Source organism: Pteropus alecto, unplaced genomic scaffold (assembly GCF_000325575.1).
Source record: "Pteropus alecto unplaced genomic scaffold, ASM32557v1 scaffold75, whole genome shotgun sequence".
Lineage (NCBI taxonomy): Eukaryota > Metazoa > Chordata > Mammalia > Chiroptera > Pteropodidae > Pteropus > Pteropus alecto.
The window spans coordinates 21,680,359-21,703,862 of NW_006440638.1; positions in this window are offsets into that span (position 1 = coordinate 21,680,359).

Here is a 23,504-nt window from a genome sequence, read left to right on the forward strand (position 1 = left end):
GCATGTCATTTGCCTTAGCTCATGAAATTCTTACAACACTAAAGGAGTTGGCTATTATCATTATTATTCCCACTTTGGCAGATGGTAAAACTGAGGCTTAGAGAAGATAAGTAATTTAATTTGCCCAAGGTTACCTAGCTGGTTAGTAGTGCATCAGACTTCAGATTCAGAATGGATCCAGAAATGACATTCTTAACCATTAGGTACTACATGATGATTTAAATGATGGGGGTCCTTCTCACATCTCCAGTTACATGTAGCATCTTCAGTAACACTTTGCTTTCCAATCTTTTGACAGATCAGCCTGTTTTGATGGATGTTTGCCGTAGTCCAATTAGCACCTAAAAAAGAGGCATTTATGACAAGTCACTGCCTTCTCTGGACTCAGTTTCTCCACGTGTCTAACGGAAATGTCTCTAGACTTCTTTTAGCTCTGATATGAATATTAGATATGCAGATATCTCACCCTCAAAGTCAAAAATAGTTCTGATATCCTCCCTATTTCAAAGTCAAAGGATTTAATGAGTGCTTTTAAGTACATGTTTCCCATACGAACTGGAGCTCAGGTTGTAATTGTCCGGCTAGCTACTAACTTTTATTCTGCTCTTGAAAATATTATTAAATGAATTTTTATTTCTTGGCTCTGAGAGTCTCCAGAGAAAGGATCTGGAGGAATTGAGCCTGGGCATGGGAGGGGCACTTGGTAACTGGATGTGGAAGGAGAGAAAGCGAGGGGAGAAATCCTTTCCAGACCTCATAAATCCATCCTTTGAGATTTGGCCAAGGTGGTTCTGTAACTGTGAAGAAATGGTAGAGTATAATGGCTAATGGCATGGGTTTTAGAACCACATAGATGTAGATTTGAGTCACAGCTTTACTTTATACTAGCCATGCAATCCTACACATGTTACCAAACCTCTCTGAATCTGTTTTTGCCTCTGTAAAATGGGGAAAATAAACAGTGTCTACCTTATAGGGTTGCCATGAGAAATAAATGAAGTGACTCGTGATAGTGCCTAGCACAGAGGCAGCACTCAGCAAATGTGATCCATGTCCCAGGTCTTATTGATTACAGAATGTGTTGGTAGCTACCAGAAAAATGAATCAATGTGTAAGGGCTTAGCAACAACAAAACTGTGAAACATCTTATATTCTGTGATAAACATGGTCCTGGTTTGATTTTGTGGAGGTAAGGAAGCAGCATATAACCACAGATAGTTAGCGCTTCTTTCGAAAGCCCCGATTCCAGCCATGTTTTTACAGCTTGCCCAGAACACCAAGCGGGAGCTATGGAAGGGGAAGTTGATTCTAACCAGATCCGAAAAAGATCTCTCTTAATACAACACAGAGGTATGACTCGGAGAGGGCAAGGTCAGGGTGGTGACCCCGAGTGTCCACCAGGACAGAAACAATGGGTAACTTAGGACCTAACTATAGACTGTGTGAATGTCACAGGGAAACCAGTTCCCGATGTTGACCAGGGTGGGTGGGTCTCTTGGGAAGAGTTCAAGAAGTAGCTCCTGTGTACCAACCCTTGCTCTGTCAGCCCCCTTTTTGTGAATAACTTTGTCCATATTCTAGCTTCTCCTCATCCCTTGAATACTTGCCTCTGTTTGGTAGCTTTGCTTATGTCCCAAGTCTTTGTTTATATCCCAGGTATTATGTCCCTTCCAAGTCTTTCTTGTGGAGTTTACCACCTCTCCTTTATTTCTTGCAGACCCCATCCAGTCCCTGCCATAAGCTTCAGGTGCTCTCGCCAAAGGGAGCACTGGGCTTGGGAGTTAGAAGTTTGGGGTTCAAGTTCTAGATTTTGCTGTTAATGCTGAACTTCCCAGAGTACCACGTTCTCCTGTTAAGAACTGGCTGTTAAGAACTTGGCTCCTGGACATTGACAGTCTGGGTTCTGATCCTCACTACCATTTTCATTTGCTCAAGTTTCTTACCTCTCTGGGCCTCAGTTATAAAATCGAAAATGCAAATGATAATAGTATCTGCCCCAGATACTATGAGGAGCTTATAACATAATATCTGTGAAACCCTTAGAAAAGTACGTCTTGTTAGTGCTCAGAAATTCTAGCTATCATGATTGTGATTTGCAGGAAAATGACACTTGAAATGGATCAGTGTTTCCTAAACTTCAGTCATGTTTCCCATATCCACATACCACTTGTACTGTTGTTTTTCACTTACTGTTTTTCTTTAAATTGTCTTCTTTTTAAAAAACTTAAGCTCATTCTAAGCAGTAATAGTCCTGAAATCACTAAACACTATAATGTGTTTCCTAAAACATGTTGTAATAAATGCATCCAGGTCTACTGCATATGGTCTGAAATGATGATGTGTCACCACCAGGTCCACTTCCCATACTTTGGAGACTGCAGAACCAGTGGCTCTAAGCATCTGAGGCCTAGGTCGCTGTTTCTAGTGATTTTGACAGTGCTCATTCCACCAGAATGAACAGTTAGCCCATTCTTTCATTCATCATGCACTACCTGAGAACCAGCTTTGTGCTAGACTCTATGCCAGGTGCCTTCCAAGATGGCCAAAATATGGGTATTTGTAGCCCCTGCTTTTTTCTTCGAATAAGACATTACCAACCTAGAAAAAAAGTGGAATAGGAAGCGCTATAAAATGACCCAGTTGCTGAAATCCCAGCTTAATGAGAAGAAAGAGAAGCCAAGGCCTGAAATCTCTAGAAGTGAGTAAAGGAATCTATCTCAGCCAGCTTTTGCTAAGTAACAACTACATCAAACTCAGCGGCAAACAATAAGCATTTATTCTAATGCTTACAGGTGTGTAGGTTGGCTGGGGCAGTCTTCTCCATATGGGTCCATTAGCTACTCACGTGTATATTCTTTTCATGTGGAAGTCAGTAGGTCCCAGAGGAGCAAGCAGAAATACATCATATCTCTCAAGGCCTAGGTTCAGGACTGGTACACTGTCCCAGCCATATTCCATTGGCCAGAGCAAGTCACAGTACTGAGCAATGGAGGTCAGGAAATGGCATACAAGTTTGCTGAAGAGTAAATTAATTTCACACAGAGATCATTACTATTTATTCCCTCAACCTACATTTATTGAGCGTTTACTATGGGGAGCACTCTGCCGTCTTAAGGGAGGGTAAATACAGTAATGATAAATGATGAAGATGATGAGAACATCTAACCCAAGACCCAGCATGTACTAGATTCTAAATGAATGTGTGACGAATGAGTATCTGCTAGTACCTCTGGAGTGCTGACTAGTGGCGAGTATTTCACATGGATTATCTCATTTTATCCGCTCCTCTCCCCACCACTGAGTAGGTACAATTATCCCAGGTCAGACAAGTGCAATACACTCTTGGCTTTTTAAATGCTTATAACCTTCTGATATGAGGAAGGGGAGAGTTGGTGAAGGCATAGCAGCAGGAGAAGCCATTCATAGAGATCATCCCTGATGTGGGTGAAAGAGGTGGGCATTATACAAAAGCGGCTTAGATTCACATCTGTCATGTGTCTATTCCCATGTACACTTTGTGCACTGTCTTGGGTGCTAACTCTTCAAGCACCCACCTGCACTAAGATTTTAGCATGGTACCTGGCCTATTATAGTTTCTTTAAGTCACTAGCCCTTTACTTTCTTGAGCTCACATGTATTGAATGTTTTCTTCAGAAAACTATACAGAGTTGTGAAAATTTCTGTGCAGACCTGTAACCCGAGGTGAAGAACTTCGCTCTAATTATTCATTCCATCTCCTCCCCCTTCTCTTTCCTTCCCTCTCTTAAGAACTTGATCTTTCGTCACCCAATGGAAGAGATGTTTTTCTATATTTGTATGCCAGTGCCAGGCTCAGGGTCTGACTCATTAATTTTCCAATGAATGTTTTTTAAATGAGTGAGAAAATAAGGATGAGTGTGTTGGTGACATCTTGTTTGCTTATGTGTAGAGTACAGAACTTTTAGACTGGTTGAGATAGGAAAGCTCATATAATCCAACACCTTTATTTTATAGATGATAAAACTGAGACCTAGAGAGGTTAGTTCACTTACCCAAAGGCACACAGCTGTGACTGCTGCTACTACTGTTTACCTCCAAGCAGATGTCTTATGCTCAGATACAGTTAGGCTTCATTCCCTCAGTACCTGGTTTAAAAAGTGCCCATTCTGACCTATCAGTTTTTGGATCATGTTGCAAAGCTGAGTTTTCTTGATCTTCATAGCCAAAGTCAAGGACATGGATGGCAGAAACATATATGCCAAGTCTTAACTGTAGAAACATTGTGGTGTGACTGAGTCCTTTAGGTCAGAGCCCGTGTCACCTCTTCCTCTGGGTCTCCCCTTCCCACTCTGTCAGTCCTCACCTGGAACTGTGTGTACAGACTGCTGAGAAGGCAGGAGAGTTGGGCCTGAGACAGGGACATTTGTCAAGCCAAGAGGCCAGGTCAAGCCAAGGGGGGAAGGCGGCTAGGCGGCTTAGGGTCGGAGCAAGGGAGAAATTTGTTCCCGCAGAGTCCTGGAAATCTTATTTGGAGCCATTCTTCTATTCTTAGTTTCGAAAGCACTTTGTTCTCTGGTGCATTGTTTTAACAGCCACCAGGAAATTGGTCCCCGCTTGGGGTCAGCAATGCCACTGGTTCCTGCCTGTGGCCGCCCAGGTGGGAAGTATACTGGTTTGTTTCAGGGTTGGTCTTTCGTCATCAGGATCATTGCCACCCTTTCTCCTTTTGTTACCCACCCTGTCTGCATGGGCAGGGAAGGGTGAGGAGGAAAAAGAGATTCCAGGGGGTGTGTTTTTCTTTTTAGCTATAGTAGCTACACTTACTTCTATGGAAAGGGAAACATGGTAAAATCCAGGTCTCAGCAAAGCACTGTTCCCTCAGAAATTGTCCAGTGGAAGTAAGATGTGAGCCATATATATATGTATTTTTTAATTTCCTAGTAGCCACATCAAAAGAGATCAAAAGAAATAGATGAAATTAATTTTAATGATTTATTTAACCCAATATATCCAAATATTAGCATTTCAACATGTAATCAATATAAAAAGTAAGGAGACATTTTTCATTCTTTTTTTTCCCCACTAAATTTTCAAAATCTGGTGTGCATTATATACTTAGAACATATCCAAGTTCACTAGCCACATTTCATGTGCTCAGTGCCCACACGTGGCTCCTAGTAGCCATTGGATGGTGCAGGTCTAGAGCCGTATCCAATAGAACTTTATGTGATGATGGTAATATTTTATATATGTGCTCTCTCCTACAGAGGCTATTAGCCGCAGATGGCTATTGAGCACTTGAAATGTGAGTAGTGCAGCTGAGGAGCTGAGTTGTATTTTTATTTAATTTTAATTAATCAAAATATAAACAGCCACATGTACCTAGTGGCTATCATACTGGACAGTATAACTCTAGAGGTTTGACTTTCTTAGAGAAATAGCGATTTAAACTTGCCCACGGTATCATTTTTCATTCATCACGCTGGCAGAGTTTAAAAAGTTGAATAACACCAACAAGGATAATAGGACCTTTCCTGCATGGCCAGTGGGAGCATAAATAAGAATAATCTTTATGGCAGACTATTAGGCAATGTTCATCAAAATTACAAATATACATTCTCTTGGGCCCAGCAGTTTCATTTCTGGATATTGCAATCTTTCACATGTGTAGACTGGTTTATGTACAAGGATATTTGCTGCAGAAAAAGATTGGAAACCACATACTAGCCAGTCGACAGGGGACTAGACAAATAAGTTATAGTACATTTTTAAAATGTAATTTGCAACTATTGAAAAAATGAGGCCAATTTTTATTTGATGGTGTGGAAGGCTGTCCAATATATAGTGCTGAGCAAATGTAGAGCAGTGTATGTAGTATGATGCCATTGTGGTAAAAGAAATTACTTATTTTTGTCTAGAGCAGCTCTGGAAGAATGCACAAAGAACTGATCACAGTGGTGCCTCCTGAGGGAGAAAGGGATGACTGGGGTGGGACAGAGGCCTATTTATCATTGTACAGTATACCCTTTTGGAATTTAGTCTCATGCATTTGAATTATCTATTCAAAAAATAGTTACTTTTCTTTAAAATATAGTAATTAGATCAATAAGTAATATGCTTATTACTTTTAAAAGAATCAATATTTTTATATTTATTTCTAATACTGCAAATAATGATTTAACCCACAGGAACAAAAGCTCTTTGGGGCCCTCAATGGTAATTAAAAATATAAAGGGATCCTGAAATAAAAATTTGAGAACTGCTGGTCTGGGAGCCAGGAGGGCCTGTGTGCTTGTGTTTCTGGTTGGGTCAAAATAAACTATAGGGCAACAAATGCAGCTATCCAAACATGAGTCAGGTAGGAGGCATGAGTTAGCAGTACTGGAGCTGATGTACAATTTATATGTCTGAGTACAATGAAATGCTGTATGAAAGAGGGAGCATGGTTGATGGACCAGTTTTGACTAGTGGGAATGTTGGTGCATGTCTTATACTCTATTTCCATACTAATAGATATTTCTGTTATTTCAGCCCTTTGCTGTTATAAACATCTTGAACATCCATGTACAAATCTCTACCCAGGTACAAGAATTACTCTAAAGTATCTCCCTAAAAGTAGAATACTGGACAGTAATACCTGCACATCTTCAGCTTGACTAGATGCTGTCAAATTGCTCTCTAATCTATGACCCTCATTCCAGACTTATATTAGAGCCCCCATTTCTCCAGCCCTTAGTATTGTGAGACTTTTAAATTTTGGCGATCCAATGGGTATGAAATGGCATCTGGCTTTTTTAACTGTACACACACACACACACACACACACACACACACACACACACACGTGTATATATACATATATATTTGCCTAATTGCTAAAATTTATTTGTAACCCCCAAATCAGTGCAGCACTTTTGCAGTCATTCTTGAACATGGAAAGAGGAGTGAGGAGTGAGTACTTGATGTGCACATTCCCAGCTGAGGTCAAACAAGGCAATGCTCTACTTCTTGGTTCAAGTTCTCATACTGTAAACAAGTGTCTTTCATGGTCTGTTTAATGCCATGTTTTTCACATTTTTATGCTTTTTGTTGATTTCACTATTTAAAATGCCCCCAAATATAGTGATGAAGTGCTGTCCAGTGTTTCTAAGCAAAAGGCTTCGATGTGCCCTACAGAGAAAATAAGTATGTTCTTTTCCTTCAGATACAAGTTATAGTACTGTTGGTCATGAGTTCAATATTAGTGACTCAACAATGTATATGATTAAATAAACACAAAATAAGATTATTTCTTGAATTGGTCGACAAAAATACTGTGACCAGAGGCTTGCAGGAACTTAACCCTGTATTTCCTCTAGGAGCAATAGTTCAGTGCTCACTAACTCACTGTTCACAGAGACTTTATAGAACATAACTATCACAAATAACAATAATCAACTGTATGCACATGTATCTTTTCCTTTCCCTTCCTCTTCCTTGATCATGTTCCCTTTCTCCTTCTCTTTCTTTCTTCTCCTAATACATTGAATTCTCTGTTCTCTTTCATTGATTGTCGGTCCTTCTGGCATTAGCCTTGAGGCCTCAAAAGGTGCCCAGGGAAAGCGTTTTTGTTCATTCATTCAGTACACATTTGTGGTTCACTTTCTTTGTCCAGTACACTGCGCCAGGCTGAGACCTGAACGTAGACCTTGTGTTTCAAAAGTGTCACCTACAGATAGGATTATTGTAATCCATGATTTTGAGACAAATCTAGAATCTCGTGTTTATTTCTAGAAAATGTTTCCCAATCTCTGCCACTCTCATTGCCTACCTTGCCCCACGACCCGGCAATCCCCTTGGCCACATGTTGTCATACATACAAACAATATTGGAAGTAAACTTTAGCGGTCACCTGGTCCAACTCCCTTATTTTATAGATAACGAAACCGGAGTCCAGAGAGGCAAAGTGAAATTCCTAAGGTCACATAGCTAGTTCTATAGCCTTAAAAAATAGATAACAACCAGGTAATAATTGTTCCCCAGTTGCTCTATTTTACTGCTTGTGCGTCAGGTAAGAGAAAGATAACATCAGTTGTGATCTGGCAACTTCTGATAAAAATTTCTAAAACAGATTTCTCTAAATCATGTATGTTGTAATAGAGCCAGAGAAAACAAATGTACAGTTTAGAAAATGATTTAGGTTTAAACTTTTTTTTTCCAGAAGCATTTTATAGATATGTTTGCAACAAATTCCTCATTTGGGTGGTTTTCACCATCAAAATATCTTTTATAATACATCCTAAAGTGGGCATCACTTGGTCCTAATGCTGTGTAGCAGAAATTTGAGAGCCAGGACCATGACAACAGAGAGGGGAGAAATCTCCCACAGTGCTGACCAGGAAACAGATTCAGCAGACCTCACTTCCCGCTCACTCCCCAAACCTTAGCCTCCACTCCCTCCCCTCCCAAAAAAGGAAAACGTGCCCAGTAAAGATAACTGCCCATCCTCAAACAAAGCAAGGCTAACCTTTTGGGTCCCCCAAGCACTCCCTATTTCCTGTAGCTAAAGTTAGACCTATTAGATACGAATTTCATTTTTAATCCATGACAGGGCAGACAGAGGGCTACAAAGCCTCTCCAGAAAGTACGGAAAAAGGAGGAGTCCCTTTTCAGTCATCCCAGAGGAGAGGGCATCAGAGTGTTACTGTTCTGTGCTTGTCACAGGCAACAAAAATGCATGGGACAGTTACTTTGTGTAACAGCTATGGGAGGGAGTTTGTTTCCTAGGCCTCACTTTTGTGAATCACCTTTACCATGCCCTTAACACTGAAATATACTTAAATTTTTCTTCAAAACAAAATAATTTTTTCTTTATCTTTAATGGAAAGTTTATATTACCATGATTAACGGAAAACCAATATGCTTGCCATAAACAGAATATAACTATGAAGATAAATAAATATACACAAAACAATATAACTTAATCCTAGCTAGATGCTATTGCTTGAGCCTCTGCATCCAGAAAAGAAAGACTGAAGTTGGTAAGCATTAGATGGGTGTTAAAAATGGCTATCCTTCAAGATGGATAGCAAGTTGAAGGCATAACTTTCTTATTATGTGATCTGATACTGGGTAAATCCTGTTGTAGCCAACTCTCCCAGTGCCCCACCCATATAGTCTAGGCTCACTCTGCATGCTACCTGCAGAGTCCCCTGTACCCACCTATGACTTCCTGTGTCCTTCTACCTAGGTGGGTGTCCAGCCAATGGGATTAACATCCTGAGGAGCCCTTCTCCATCAAGGAGAGGCAGGAATTGGTGGATTTAATAGTTCCACCTCCTCACCCCTTAATGGAAAATTATGAATTGTATCCTACACAGTCTATCAGGATGTCTTCAATGGGTTGAACTCTAGCTACTCATGGCTATAACCTACTGGCTGTACACCCTTTAATGGCTACCTTCTTTCTCCATCTCACTTCCCCACTTCCCATAGTTCTTCCTGGTGATCACCTCCCATGTAAACAGGTACACCTAAATCTTTACCTCAGGATCTCCTTTGAGCAGAGCCCAAACTAAGACAGCTGGTAAGCATATTGCCTGAAATCTCACAAACCACTGCAGTACCACATCTGTCCTTTGGAAAACACCACCCCAAGGTTATATACCCCAAAGAGCAACTTATCACTTTTCTTTCTTTAAAGTTCAAATATTTCTTGAATGAATGAACTTATCTAGTGAAATTCATTTTTCTGAGTCTCCTGTTGTCCCTGGGTTTCCATTGTCAAAACTCAGGAATACTGTGGGCCCTAGAATAAAAAATGAAATTTTAGAGTTCTGGGGGAAAAAAATGACATAGACAATAGAGGGAGGCTTTGTTCATCCTTCTTGCAACCAAATCAAAGTTGTGGCAGAAACATGAAGTAAATAGCAAGCGAAGTCACCAGGGATCTAGATAAACAGAGCACTACAACTAAGAAGGTAAATAATTAATCAACCTGCCACAATAGGAGGTAGGAGGGGGCGAGGACGTGAGGCTGCCTGGTCCTGAGTGGCTGAGTGGGACAGAAGCTATGGCAGTGGCAGCCGGCAGCTGCAGATACCTCTTAAAGGAGCCATGTCCATGAGCAGACTTTTGCAGTGATGGACCTGCTTGCTCTGAGCACCAGCAATGTGTCAGCTGCACAGGGGGCACCAGGGACTTACAGGAGGATACTGAGTTGTTGGTGCAAGGGCCGGAGGCAAGGATCTCTCCTGGGCAGAAGTGCCAGTGGTATCCATTGTTCCTCTGTTGAGCCCTCCCAGTTTGTGGATGCAGCACTACCATAGCTGAGACGTCATCAAACTGGATGACAGAAGTCACTCCGTCCAGAGGATTTCCTGAAACTCTGCCTCCACCAACTCACGGCCCCACCCAAGCCACATCCAGTTGTGTCCTTGGCAAATCTGATGTGCCTTGCTGAATAGAGCCAAGATTCACACCGGTGGCAGCCGGCCTTGGCTTCCGGCATGGCCTCTTGAGGCAACTATAAGCACAGCATCTGTGGATTGCTTGCTGAATCTTAACAGGTGGCCCTGGAGGGTCACAGGCTGGGGCTAAACTTGGCCTGCAGCTGAACCTCTCTCAGGACTGTGCCACTGGACATCTACCACACAAAGCCATGCTAATAAGACTGAGAGTTAGGAGCTTTGCTTAGTACATAGAAAAAGACATAGAAAGCAGTCAAGGGAAGACAAAGAAGTAGAAACCATAGGAGAGAACAGAACAGAGATCTAGGAATAATGGAGTCAAGCAATCTAACAGATGCAGAGTTCAAAACACTGGTTATAAAGATGCTCAATGAACTTAGAGGAAGTGTAGATGAATTCAGTAAGAACTTTAACAAAAAGATAAAAAAACATTAAAATGGAAATGGAAATTATAAAACCAGTCAGAAATGAAGAACATATTATATGAGATGAAGAGGATATTAGAGGGCATAAACAGAGTAGATAAAGAAGAGGATCGAACCACCGATATAGAGGATGAGGAAGCCAAGGACACTCAATCAGAGCTGTAATAATAATTTAAGGAGCCTCTGGGATGAAATTAAATGTAAAAATATCCATGTCATAGGGACGCCTGAAGGAAAACAAGAAGCTGAGCTATTTGAAGATACAATCATGGAAAACTTCCCTAACCTGGTGAAGAAAATGGACATACAACCCCAGGAAGCTCAGTCCCAAGAAAGAGGGGCCCAAAGAGGCCCACACCAAGACACATCATAATTAAAATGTGGAAGGTTAAATACAAAGAGAGAATCTTAAAAGCAGCAAGAGAAAAGCAGTTAGTTACCTACAAGGGAGCACCCATAAGTCTGGCAGCTGATTTCTCAAATGAAACTATGCAGGACAGAAGAGCTTGGCACAAAATATTCAATGTGGTGAAGACCCAGGATCTACAACCAAGAATACTTTGGAATCCAGCAAAGCTATCAGTTAGAATCTAAGGACAGATAAAGAGCTTCCCAGACAAAAATAAACTAAAGGAGTTTATCAACACCAAGCCAGTATTACGGAAAATGTTGCAGGGACTTCTTTAAGAAGATAAAACATGTATCAAAAACATGAATAAAGAATGGTAATAACTACATTCCTATCAACAAGTACCTCAAATGGAAAAGAATTAAGTGCTCCAACCAAAAGATGAAGTGGCTGAATAGATAAGAAAATAAGACCCCTACATATGCTGCTTACAAGAGACTCACTTCAGATTAAAAGACACAGACTAAAAGGAAGGGAATGGAAAAAGATATTGCCTTGATGAACCTAGAGGGTATTGCACTGAATGAAATGGGTTAGATAGAGAAAGACAAATATCATGATTTCACATACATATGGAATCTAAAGAACAACAACAAAAATGAAAATAAACCTATAGATACAGAGAATATTTTGAGGGTTACTAGGTGCGAAGGGTGTTAGGGGGGTGGTGAAAAAGGGCAAAGGGATTAAGAAGTACAAAATAGACATGGAGATGTAGAGCATAGCATAAGGAAAATAATTAAAAATGTAATAAACATGTAAGGGAACGGGGTACTAGATTTAGTGAGGTGATCACTTTGTGAGTTATAGAGATATCTAATCACTATGCTGTACAATTAAAATGTATATATTATTGTATGCCAACTACAATTGAAAAAAAAGCCCTCATTGAATTATATCATGTAAATATGAGCAACTAATTGTCTATTATATTTCAATAAAGGCAGAGGGAAAAAATGAAATTTTATTAGTAGCATGTCTTGATGTTTTAGTTTTCCTGAAAAGAAATTCTACAGCTTTATACATGCCATTTTGGGGCAAGAGGGTTCATTTGTTCATATGTGTCAGTCAGTAGACATTTATTGAGCTTTCTCTATGGGCTGGGTTAGGCCTTAGAAATGTCCAGGAAAGTTCTAGACATGAAAGAATTCTATTTTTAGTAAAACTCTGATTTCCTGAGAAGTGGATTACATGCTGAATAAATATGTTTTGATTCTCTAAAATCCAGACCTCAGTTTCAGATTTCAGGATAAAAGTGACTGGGATGGGCTTTGAAGCAAAAATTCAGGATTAGAAAATTTAGCACAAAGTACATTCCCCCTCCCTGCAGCCCATTTGTGGCTCACCACAACTTTTGCTTTTTACTCAAAACTTGATAGGACATGATAGTGCCACTAAAGAAAGGATGCCCTGAATACCTGCAAGTCCCTGGTATTTGGGGGCCCTTTGTCTCCCTCCTGTAATTTGGAGTTGTGGTGAGGCCCTCCTCCACTTTCAAAGACAGCTGCAAAAGGAAAATGTCCCTGTAATCACAGTTGACATCTTTCCAGACACCGCATCGAAATTGTAACTGGCTTTCACAGCTCTGTTCTGATTGCTTCTCTGCAGACTATGGCCAAGAGTGTTATTCTCACGTTAGTCAAGACTACTACTCTGAAAACTGGTGGCCTCCTTCGTGCTAATGAACTCTAGCTGGATGGAGAGAGGCATCTTTGTCACATGGACAGTCCATGGCTTCTCCAGAATGGTCTCCAGAGGCAACATTCTGAGGAACTATATTGAGACATTGTTGGCATATTTAGGTACATTGTTTTGAGATGAAGGGTATTAATTATTACACAGTTTTTTTCTTTATGGTGTTTCCTTCTTACTGAGAAAGAAGAATATCTTTAAGGATAAACGGCCTCTTATGACAGTGTCCAGTTTTTTTTGGAAGAGAGCAATTTTCAATCAACTAATCTTTAAGTTATATTCTTCTCAGGCCTAAAAAATTGTACTCCAGTTAATACCCAGCCAAATTCTGCTGAAGTGCCTGGGCAGAATCGCTGCCTTATAGGAGCATGGGGCTCACAGGCACCAAGAGTTAGCAGACCCTACAGAGTTGAGCTCTTGGCAGCTAATTGAGTGCATATTGGATGCCCTCAAGAGGAACAAATTCACACAGACCTATTTGCAACCTTTTTCTTGAGATCAGGAGGGGGATATGTGTGCAGGTTACTTGTGAATTTGTTTTTTAGGCTGATCATTTTTCACAGGATTATGACAGAAGAGATTTAGTGTCTTTTTCAGAGCATCACATTAGAAGATACATGGTATCAGTCTGACCCAGTACTGGTGACATCAGCTTAGGTTACTTAGTTCAGGTGACATCTTCATAGTTTCTCCATTGTAAAGTTACAAATTTCCTTTTTAAAGTAAAAAATAAATTGAAACTGTAAGAGTCCTATTCCTCATGAAATGTTAACCCACTAGTTTTAGCATCCATTGATGATTTTTAACTCCATCATCCTTCTATGTTACTAGCTAGTGTTCTACCTTACAGAAGAGATTTCCCTTCTCCATCATGTATTTTTTTCATTTATTTATATCAGTATGGGCCCTTGGATTTCTATTTTAGTCAGTGGGTTATAATCTATTACTATCATTATTAATTTTGATGCTCAGACTTGGCTAGTGAGAACTCTATAAATTGGTGCCTGTAACCATCATTTTTAGAACAGTTCATTACTTTTTGATATGAGAAGATGTTCCAGGCTTATCTTGTATTTTCCCTGCCCCAGCCCCGGAATCATCCTTTTCTCCAAGGATCCTGGGATCTTTTAGTGGAAAATGGTATTTAGAAACCAAGATCTGGAATGTATAACCATGAATTCATTCTGATGCCCTCAATTCTAATCTATCTATATGTATCTGTTTTTAAAAATTTAGGGATATGTCTTTTTACTTTAATACAGAGACACATAAAGAAGAAAATAGCTACTAAAGAAAAGGACAGTTAACCTATAATGGCATTGATAAGTGACATATAAACATGTCTATAAGTATATAAAGAGTATATAAGTATGTGAAGACACTAAATAAAAAGTGATAGTTTTCTCTCTCCTAACTCAGGCTCTATCCCCAATGAATGGTTTTATGTGCTTCCTGACAGAAAGAAATTTAATATATATAGCAGGAAGTGTGTGTGTGAATTTTTTCGTCTTCTAATTTTAAGAATTTGACACAGCAGGAAGTATGCTGTAAATGTTGTTGCTGTCATTGTTGTTGTTGTTGTTATTGTAACAATATATCCTGGAGGTCTTTCCATACACCGTATAGCTCTACAGTATTCTTTCTAATAATATGATATTTCTTATTGTATGATGGACTTTAGTTCTATTTAACCAGTCTCTTTTGGTGCACATTTTGTCTCCAGTGTTTTGCTGTTATAAACAGTGGTACAGTAAACACTCTTGTACATAGATCTTGGTGAAAGTATATCCAGGGTTATCCCATGGTTGTTCCTAGAAGCCATTTTAGTTTTGATATTGTCAGAATGTCTTCCAGAAAGTTGCTTTGGTTTTGTAACCTAATGCTCTACCTGCGGTATCTAGAGACAGTTTAAATGACAATGACATTCTGCCTCTACACCTCTAAGGCTCCTGATTACAAGTTTCCAGCAGTACCAGTGTTCCCATCAGTCATGGAGACCGAAAGATTCAAACCAGCCTTCCATCTTAAGGCTGTAATTAAATCCCTATTTGAGTTGTTGTTTCTCACCTTAATTTGAAATCTGCAGGTCTAATTTTTCCATGCAAGAATGAACTTTGGTGAATAGACTTCCGAAAAAATAATATTGTAAAAATGGTGCTCCCCTTGTTAGCCATGAGGGCTTATAGTTAAAGTGATTTGGTCTCTAATTAATAACCAAATGATGGAAGCCTCCTATTAGAGTCTTGCTGTGACTCCTTTCTGCTGGAGGAGAACTGTGGATGGACCATGAAGCCTGGAGAAGGAGATGTGACTGTTTCCCTTCCAGGACACTTCTCATCTCCTGAGCAGAGGGGAAGCTGACTCAGCCCTTTGTATGTCTTAGGCAGGGGAAGATCAATGTGGAAGTCATTCGATTTAAAATTTCTCCCAGCCTTATCTTTAAAAACTCATGTAAATTGACATTCCATTCTTGTTTAAATATATAAATAATGGCTTGCATGGCTTTCCACAAAGTCAAGTTGATGGACTGTGTTTATTCCGTGGCTTCACCTGGCTCCTAATACACTTCCATTTTTAGAAGCGCAGAGCCATAGTCTGTCTTAGGTTCAGTTCCCCAGAAGCAGACCCCGATGAAAGTACAAGTAATTTCTTTGAGAGATGATCCCCAGAAGCACTGGTGAGGGAGCAGGGAAGAGAGATAGGGAAGGGAAGGAAGCCAATACAGGGTGTGGTCATGAACAGGTTAGCTCTGTGGACCACTGAGTCCTGCTGGAGATTTCTGGAAGACTACATAGTGCAATGGTTCTTTTTGTTTTTTACGCCTACGGCCCCTGGTCATCCTAGATGGTCTCCCATCCAAGTATAACCAGTCCCGACCCTGCTCACCTTCCAAGATCAGTTGAATTCAGGCGTGTTCAGGGTAGCATGGCCATAGACACAATGATTCTTAAATTTTGCTGTGCATTAGAATCACTTGGGGAGCTTTTGAAACTCCTAATCTATGTACAAGAGTGTTTACTGTACCACTGTTCAGAATTTCTAAATAGTGGGAGCCAGGCACAGGGAGCTTTTTTTAATTCCCCAGGTGATCTCCAATGTAAAATCAAGACTGAGAACACGCCTCAGAATTGTTCCCCCCTTTCTCTCACCTGCCTACTTTAGGAACCTGAGGTATTTATCTGTCAACTCCAGTCCATCATACGTTGAGGGCTGCTCCTGGGGACATTGACCCTCCAAGATTTCTGGCCTGTAGAAAGCCAAAGCATGCAGGAGACTGGTGATTGCTGAGGGATATGGGCTGGTAGTATTGGCTACATAGTTAGCCAGATCTGATATGAAATCCTGGCTTTGCTCATTTACTCGCAGAGCAGACTTAATCAAGCCATTTAAACTTCTAAGACTCATTTCCTCATATGTAATAACTTTTCTGTACAGCTATAAAGATTACATATAATATATGGAAAGCACCCCGCATACAGTAGATTCTTAATAGACAGCTGTTGTCATAAACCCAGCATGACAACAGCAGGGAAGGAGAGGGCAAAAAACAAATAAACAAACAAACAAAAACGGCTACCTTAAAAGCCAGATTATGCCATAAAGAAAGTAAACTCTAGCAACTCGAGTTGGGAGTTCTAATCTGGTATACGACACCAAATGGTTCTGCCAGGGAACCTTTTCTTTATTTCAAGGAGTGTCCTGACAAGTTGTCAGGATTTACCGAGAGGCCTAGTAGGTGCAGCCTATTTCTCCAGCATGCTTCATCTCTGTTTGTGTGGCAAGTCGCCCCTAGGAGTAGATGATCCAAAGACCGGTGGCCAGAAGGAAACCTTGCTCTTCCTATGGTTAAATGCCTGCCTGTTAGCATCTGGGGAACTGCTCATGAATGCAGGGGTCACCATGGCCAAGGCGCTGAGGTCTTCATAGATAAGAAAAGGCAGGAACACAAATGAGTGAAGAACTGAGAATTTGCCTTGCAAACTCAGGTTCCCAGTATTATCGTGCATGATAAGTATGTTTGAATCTAAATTGTGCAGTTAGACTATCTAAAATGATTTGTACTCCATGGAAATTAAGTGATTATTTGGACATTCCCTAAACGATATAGATAATGTTTTTTATAATAACGGCTTCAAACCATTCCATGCAGAAAGAATTTTAATAAATGGGAGTTCATTGTATTGGTGAAAATAAGTGAATAAACAAATAAAAGAGCCAAGGAAGCACCAGTGATAATTATGATTAATTTTATTCAGTGCACCTGAGATCCAGTAGGGAAAAAATATAAAATAATTATAATTATTAGAAGGCCTAGAAAAAAAAGTGTCCTGGTTAATTTTATTTTGTGCTTTTGTCACATTCCATTATCGACAATCTTTATGAATATGAAACCCTTCCCCCACCTCAGATTGGTGCCCATAATGGAGTTTTTCTGGAACAATATTTCTGAAAAATATACTTGCCAGCCCTCTGCTCTGAATAGACAAGTTTTCTGTCTTCTCTCCTGCTCCTCTGGCCTTGAGTGTTTTTGAAGAAAAAGTGGTCTATAAATGTGGGATGACAGTGACCCTGGCTGCTGGTTGGTTGTCAGGGCCAGTGGTGGCACCTGGAGTGGGGACAGGTGGGTCTCCTTTTCCTCCCATTTGCCTGGTTGAATATATTTTCTTTCCTACAGAAGAGTAAGACCTTTCTTTGGCCAAGACGAGCTCATCTCTGCTTCCACATAAGCTATGGGCCCCGTGTTCAGTGGCCAAAATCAATAATTGAGGCTTTTCCTGGCTTGCCAAAATCAAGTTAATGGGTAGACTTTTATACATTTCAGTATAAAGTAACTTGCCCAATACATTTCAAGTATTTTCTCCATGATTTTTTTCCTCTAGTGGCTGTTCTCACTTGCTGTTACTGCTGCTGTTGCTACTACTACTCGTGATAGTGAATACTTGAGTATTACTGTGTGCCAAGCCTTGTGCTGAGCCCTTTACCCACACTGATCCATTTAACTCTCATAATAACCACTGTATCCCCATTTTATAGATGAGGAAACTGAGGTTCAGAGAAGTAATGTACTTAGGGTTCTACAACAAATTGCATAACTAGGATGTGAACCCATCAAGTCCATAGCATCTTTGGACTGCAGTTAATGGCATTTGAGTGCAAAATTGCATATTATATTAGTTAAGATTTATCTACCAGTAGCCCACAGAGCACCATGATTTTCAGGGGCTCTACCCTGTGAGCACATTGAAGAGTCTAGAAAAAAGGAACATGGCTCTTGGCTGCTAGAAAAGGGATGCTTAAAAATAATGAGAAAAAAAACCAAGCAGTGTATTAAAAATGGAGTAGGGGTCCCTCTCTCAATTCTCTTGCTCACCCTTGGATCTTTAGACAGAAGAGAAACCAAATATGGATCCTTTCCTTGCTCAAACGTGAGTTTAGCGAGTCAAGTTCCAGCTAAGGGCAACTACAAGAACACAAAATCCTTTTGATAATCTCACCCCATAGAAAGTGCAGATTAAAGGCGAGGCATCAAAGCCTCTGAAACCACCAAAGCTGTTTGACAGCAAAGAGATAAATCAAAAAGATTTGAGATCTGGTTTGAATTTAATAATTATAAATGACTAACCAGGGGCCATTTGCTGTCAAGTCAGGAGCTGCGCTCTCTCCATCAGTGCATCTTTGCTACTCTAGTCACTTGATTATTAAATAGAAAAGTCCTGTGATTAAATAACAGGGCTCTTCCAACACTAATCAATTCAATCTCGGCAATTTAAAATTGTCAGGCCTTGCATTTGCCCCATCTCTGTGAAAGAAGAGGGAACAACATGCTGCAAACGTGACTGAAGGTATCCAGAGAACACCCATTTATAACCCTGTGTGACGTGGGTAGTTAGAGGAGGGTCGGGCTGCATCCCAGGTCTTGTATCCATTTTCCTACAAGGTCCCCCATTTCTAATAGCCACCCTGCCTGCCTCTCAGTGTCAAAAACAACAGAACAGCAGTGACAGTAGTACTAAAAATAATTATGGTTATAACCCAGTAGCAATAATAATTACCATTTTTTAATCTCTTGCCATTTGCCTGGCCCTGTTGTACATATTTTACCTCCTTTAATCATGGAAATAACTCTATGATGGAGAAACCAAAGCTTATAGAACACTATAGACACATACATCTCACACACCCAGACCCTGCCTGACCTGTAGTAGATCCTCAGTAACTAATTGTTGAGTGAATGAAAGGATAAAAGAGTAACTTGCCCAAGTAGCAAATGGTGGAGCTGGATTTTGAACTTAGGTCTGTCTCATTTATGCTCTTAATTTCCTTGAGTTGTGTAGGTAAATGCCTTTTTATATTGTAAAACACATATTGTCTTAAACAAATATTTTAAATTTATTTTATACTATCTTAGTATATTTATTTAAATAAAGCATATATTGTTTTTAAACAATATAAAAAGAGAAATAGCATTGTACGGCAGATAGATGAGTGTTTGGGAATCAGGCTGGTCTAGAGAAAAATCCCCTCTCTAGCATTTATAAAGTTTGACCTTGAGCAAGTCGCTAAAGTCTTTGAGCCTGATCGTCCTCTGTAAAATGGGCACAACAATATTTACTTAAACTGGGTTAAAGGGAAGCTTAAATGGAAGTTTTTAAACTATGAGCACAGTGCTCGTCTCATCACAGGGACCCAGTTCTGGCATCTACTTCCCTCTGCATGTATAGTGGAAGGCACCTGGAGAGAATTCTCCTTTGATTCAAAGACTCAAAATCTCAAAAGATTCCAGGATTTGGGTCTGGAGAGAATGGAAGCTGAGTCCATTAAAAGTAAGGTATTCAGGTTTGGACCAAGACCAGCTCTTCTGAAAATTGATCAGCCGAGATCAGGGTCAGTGTTCTTCACAGACAGCCTCACCCAGAACAACAGAAAAAGCAGTTGTTCCTGGACCATTTACTGAGATTTAGATGTCTGACTTGTGCTATCAGAAGGTAGCCAAGCCTAAAAGGAGATAGCCATGGAGTGGCCCGGGGAACAATGACACATCATGAAAGTGGATTAGAAGGAAGACAGGTGACAGTTTAAGGATGAGACAGCAGGATGGAGTCACCAGTAATGAGTCCCAGACAGAGTCCACCTGATCCATCCAGAGATACCTGTATCTCCATCAGATTTCATATCTGAATATACAAAGGGCTTTGCTCTGTTGCAAATTAACAATGGAGCCTTCTAATTTTTTTGTTTGTTCGTTTTGATTTGAGAAGCATGAGAGGATTTTCCCAGCACCCAAGCACTTCTAGAAAGTGTCTCCATCAAATATGTAAGGAATAGGGCTAAGGAATCAGCTAGTACATTCAGACCATTTGTTTCCATAAATTCCCCTACGTAACTGCCTTTCATTCCCGCCCCAGACAGGCACCTAGATGTTCAGACAAAGGCTCAGGTACGCATTAAGTTTATTTATGGTTTGGTTCAGCTGGCTGTTTCCTTTCAATTGAGATATTATCAGTCTTAGATTCCTTGTTCCTAGTATGAGTCTCCATACTCTTGCTTAGAACAGTGTGTGGATAGATGCCCTGGTCATGGGTGTGTCTCACCCTTAAACAAATCTAACATTCCTACTCATAAGAGGAGAGGAAGTCACAACAGTCTCATTTGGACCAATGTCTGAACAGCTGTGATTTCTTTTTTTAACATGTCTATGTATTTTAAGGAAAATAAATGCCCCCACATGTAAGGAAAATGTTCTTTCTTATTCAAAAAGCAACAATTGTATCTTATATTTGCTGGTGTGAGTCTCCAAGGAAATGTGAGGTTAAAGAATTTCAGCCTTCAGTGATCTTTGCTTTTGAGGTTTTGATTTAATTTTGGCAGCCAGGTGAATAGCGGAAGGGAAGGGCGTCACCCCAAGAACACTGGCCTTCTTTATTCATTCTTTTTTTTAGTCACTCATTCAGAAATTATTCATTGACCTACTATACAGGGCACTGGGGTTTGAAGTCATGTGCACAATTATTGCGCTTATCCAAAGCACTTTGTTTTTATGGTTGAAATTTACTGTGCATTCGCTTCAGTAAATTTGACAAGGATAACAGGGTGGGTCTGTGGCTCCTCAAATTAGCTGAAAACCTGTGAGACCAAGTGTAGAATTTACACACAGTGTCCTTCCTGCCTAAGAACTTCCCCAGGTAAGCTGTATATGGTTTCTGATGCACAAGGGAAATAAAATGGCTCATTCCCTGGCTGACCTGATAACAGGCAGTGATAGCTCTTAAAACTAGAAAGAACCACAGAATTTTGTCTAGTCTAGACAGGTAGACTGTCTTCAAGGCCAGTTCTCTAGTAGAATAAACATTATAAAGGTGTTTCCTCACAAAGTCTTCATGCTCAACACTTTCCCTGCAGGTGTGATGTGCTCTCTCAGACTCTGGGACAGGACAGAACTGTGGGTAAGCACATAGCTTGAAGCTAGATAGATCTAGGTTTGAATCCGGGCTCTGTCACTTGCTAATTATAGAACTTTGGGCAAGTCCCTGCCCCTCTCTGAGCCTCTGACTCCTCCTCTGTGAACTGGAGATAATACTAGTTCCTACCTACCCCATGGAATGATCAGGAAGATCATATGAGATCATGCATATAAGGATTTAGCTCTGTGATGGATGTGTAGTGAGTATTTAATAGGCTAAAGCCATTATTATCAGTCTAAGTATTATCGTTATTACTTTGGTGAGTAGAGCAGTGTTCTGCCACGCCCTCTATTTTCTAACAGGTTCATTTGTTTGTGTCTCCAGGGCTTAAATTTCCCACTGATGATTTCCTCCATGAACTGTTCTTTAGATCATTGGCATGAATGAGCTCCCCAATATTTTAGAAATTCTTGTGTGAAATTTAGAAGTTCTTGGGTTAGGTATTTAGCACATGCTTGGGTCTGTTTCACCAGCATACCCTTTATCACCTGAGTTGACTGGGCTGGCTGGGCTGGTGGCACGGGTGCCCTTCTGGTTCCCTCTACTGTCTCAACCTATGCCCCTCTTGGGGTTAGGTAATTAGTGAAATGGACAAGTTTTTCAAAGAGAGTGGGACTAAAGGCATCACCAAATACCAAGAATGACTCTTCTGGGGATGCAGTTAGCCATATACCAGGTACTGTACTAGGTTTGGGGAAGGTAACCATGACAGATCAAGTCCTGCCTTCATGGTCTTACATCTCATAAGAAGGTCAAACCAGAAAACAAAACACTAAAATAAATCATCTTTATAAATTAGGTCTCTTTGCTAGTCTGTCTCAGCACCTCATCTGACTCATTCATAGTGGAGATCACAATCTGTAATTTTTTGTTTTCTTTTAACTCCCAATTCTTGGGCAGGGATCATTCCTGCCTCATTTACTAATGTACTCCAGGACCTAGAGCAGGGCTTTGCACATCAGAAGTGTTTGGTAAACACAGAGCAAAAGGACAAGTGACTAAGCAATGCCTTGTGAGATTTTTGCTTTGGGCCCAGAGTTTAAACTTCAGGCTCCTTCTTTGTTGCTGGCAGTGAGCCGTCACCACCCTATGTAATGGAAATTGAAAAGGAAATCCACTTTCATGATCCATGCAGCTTTTATTTTATAAAATGTGTGGGTTTCTTAAAATGACTCTATTCCAGATTAGAACTGGCTATGTCTTAATTTAAAAGGCCACTAGAGGACATATGTCTTCTGGACTTGACACTCAGGCACCTACCTTAAAGCCTCTGGGGTTAGAGGTACTTAGAAGACTGAGTTCGAGTGCTGGTTAGTGTGATGAGTTGGTGTGGAGAGGGCTGCATGCTTTTGAGGAAAAGAGCCTCTTATACTCTCCTCTCCTTCACCAGGGTGGGCTTCTTAGATTAACAAACTACTGTTAAAGTGTCATGTTGACAACATTGTTGAGCCCTAGGAATGGAACTATAGCAGCATAAATCTGACAATAATCTGACAATAATCCATAATCTGACAATTCCAGATAGTAGCATACATCTGCACAGCTTATAGTTTGGGTAATACATAACTATTTATTATGCCCCTACTATGTATGTGCCAGGACTCATTCCAGGAGCCGCTCATACACACATTGCCTATAATCCTTACAACAGCCTGGCCTGGTAGGCAATATTTCCACTTTACAGATAACATCCCAGAGCCTCAGACCCCTCTTGGCATTTCCCAAGATCCCCAGTATAATACTTAAGGCAAAAGAAGCCGGGCTCAGGAAGGACCTGGTTTGTCCTGGGCTTCAGGACACCTACACAACTGGTCCCCACTCTTATACCCCAGCACATGGTACAAACTGATTGCAGCCTTCTCCCATTTGCTGTGCTGTGTAATCTTTTTCAATACAGCATTCCAGGCAGATGCTACCAGGCATTCTAGATGGCAGATGAGTTGTAACCTGTTTGCCAAACATGCTTTAAATGGTGTGTGTGAAGGGTTTTGTCCTAGGAATTAGATTCCTAGCTGCAGAGTGTTACACTGTAGCTGTGTAACGAGCAAATAGTTTATCTCCCCCAACTTCAGTTTATTTCCCTGTAGAA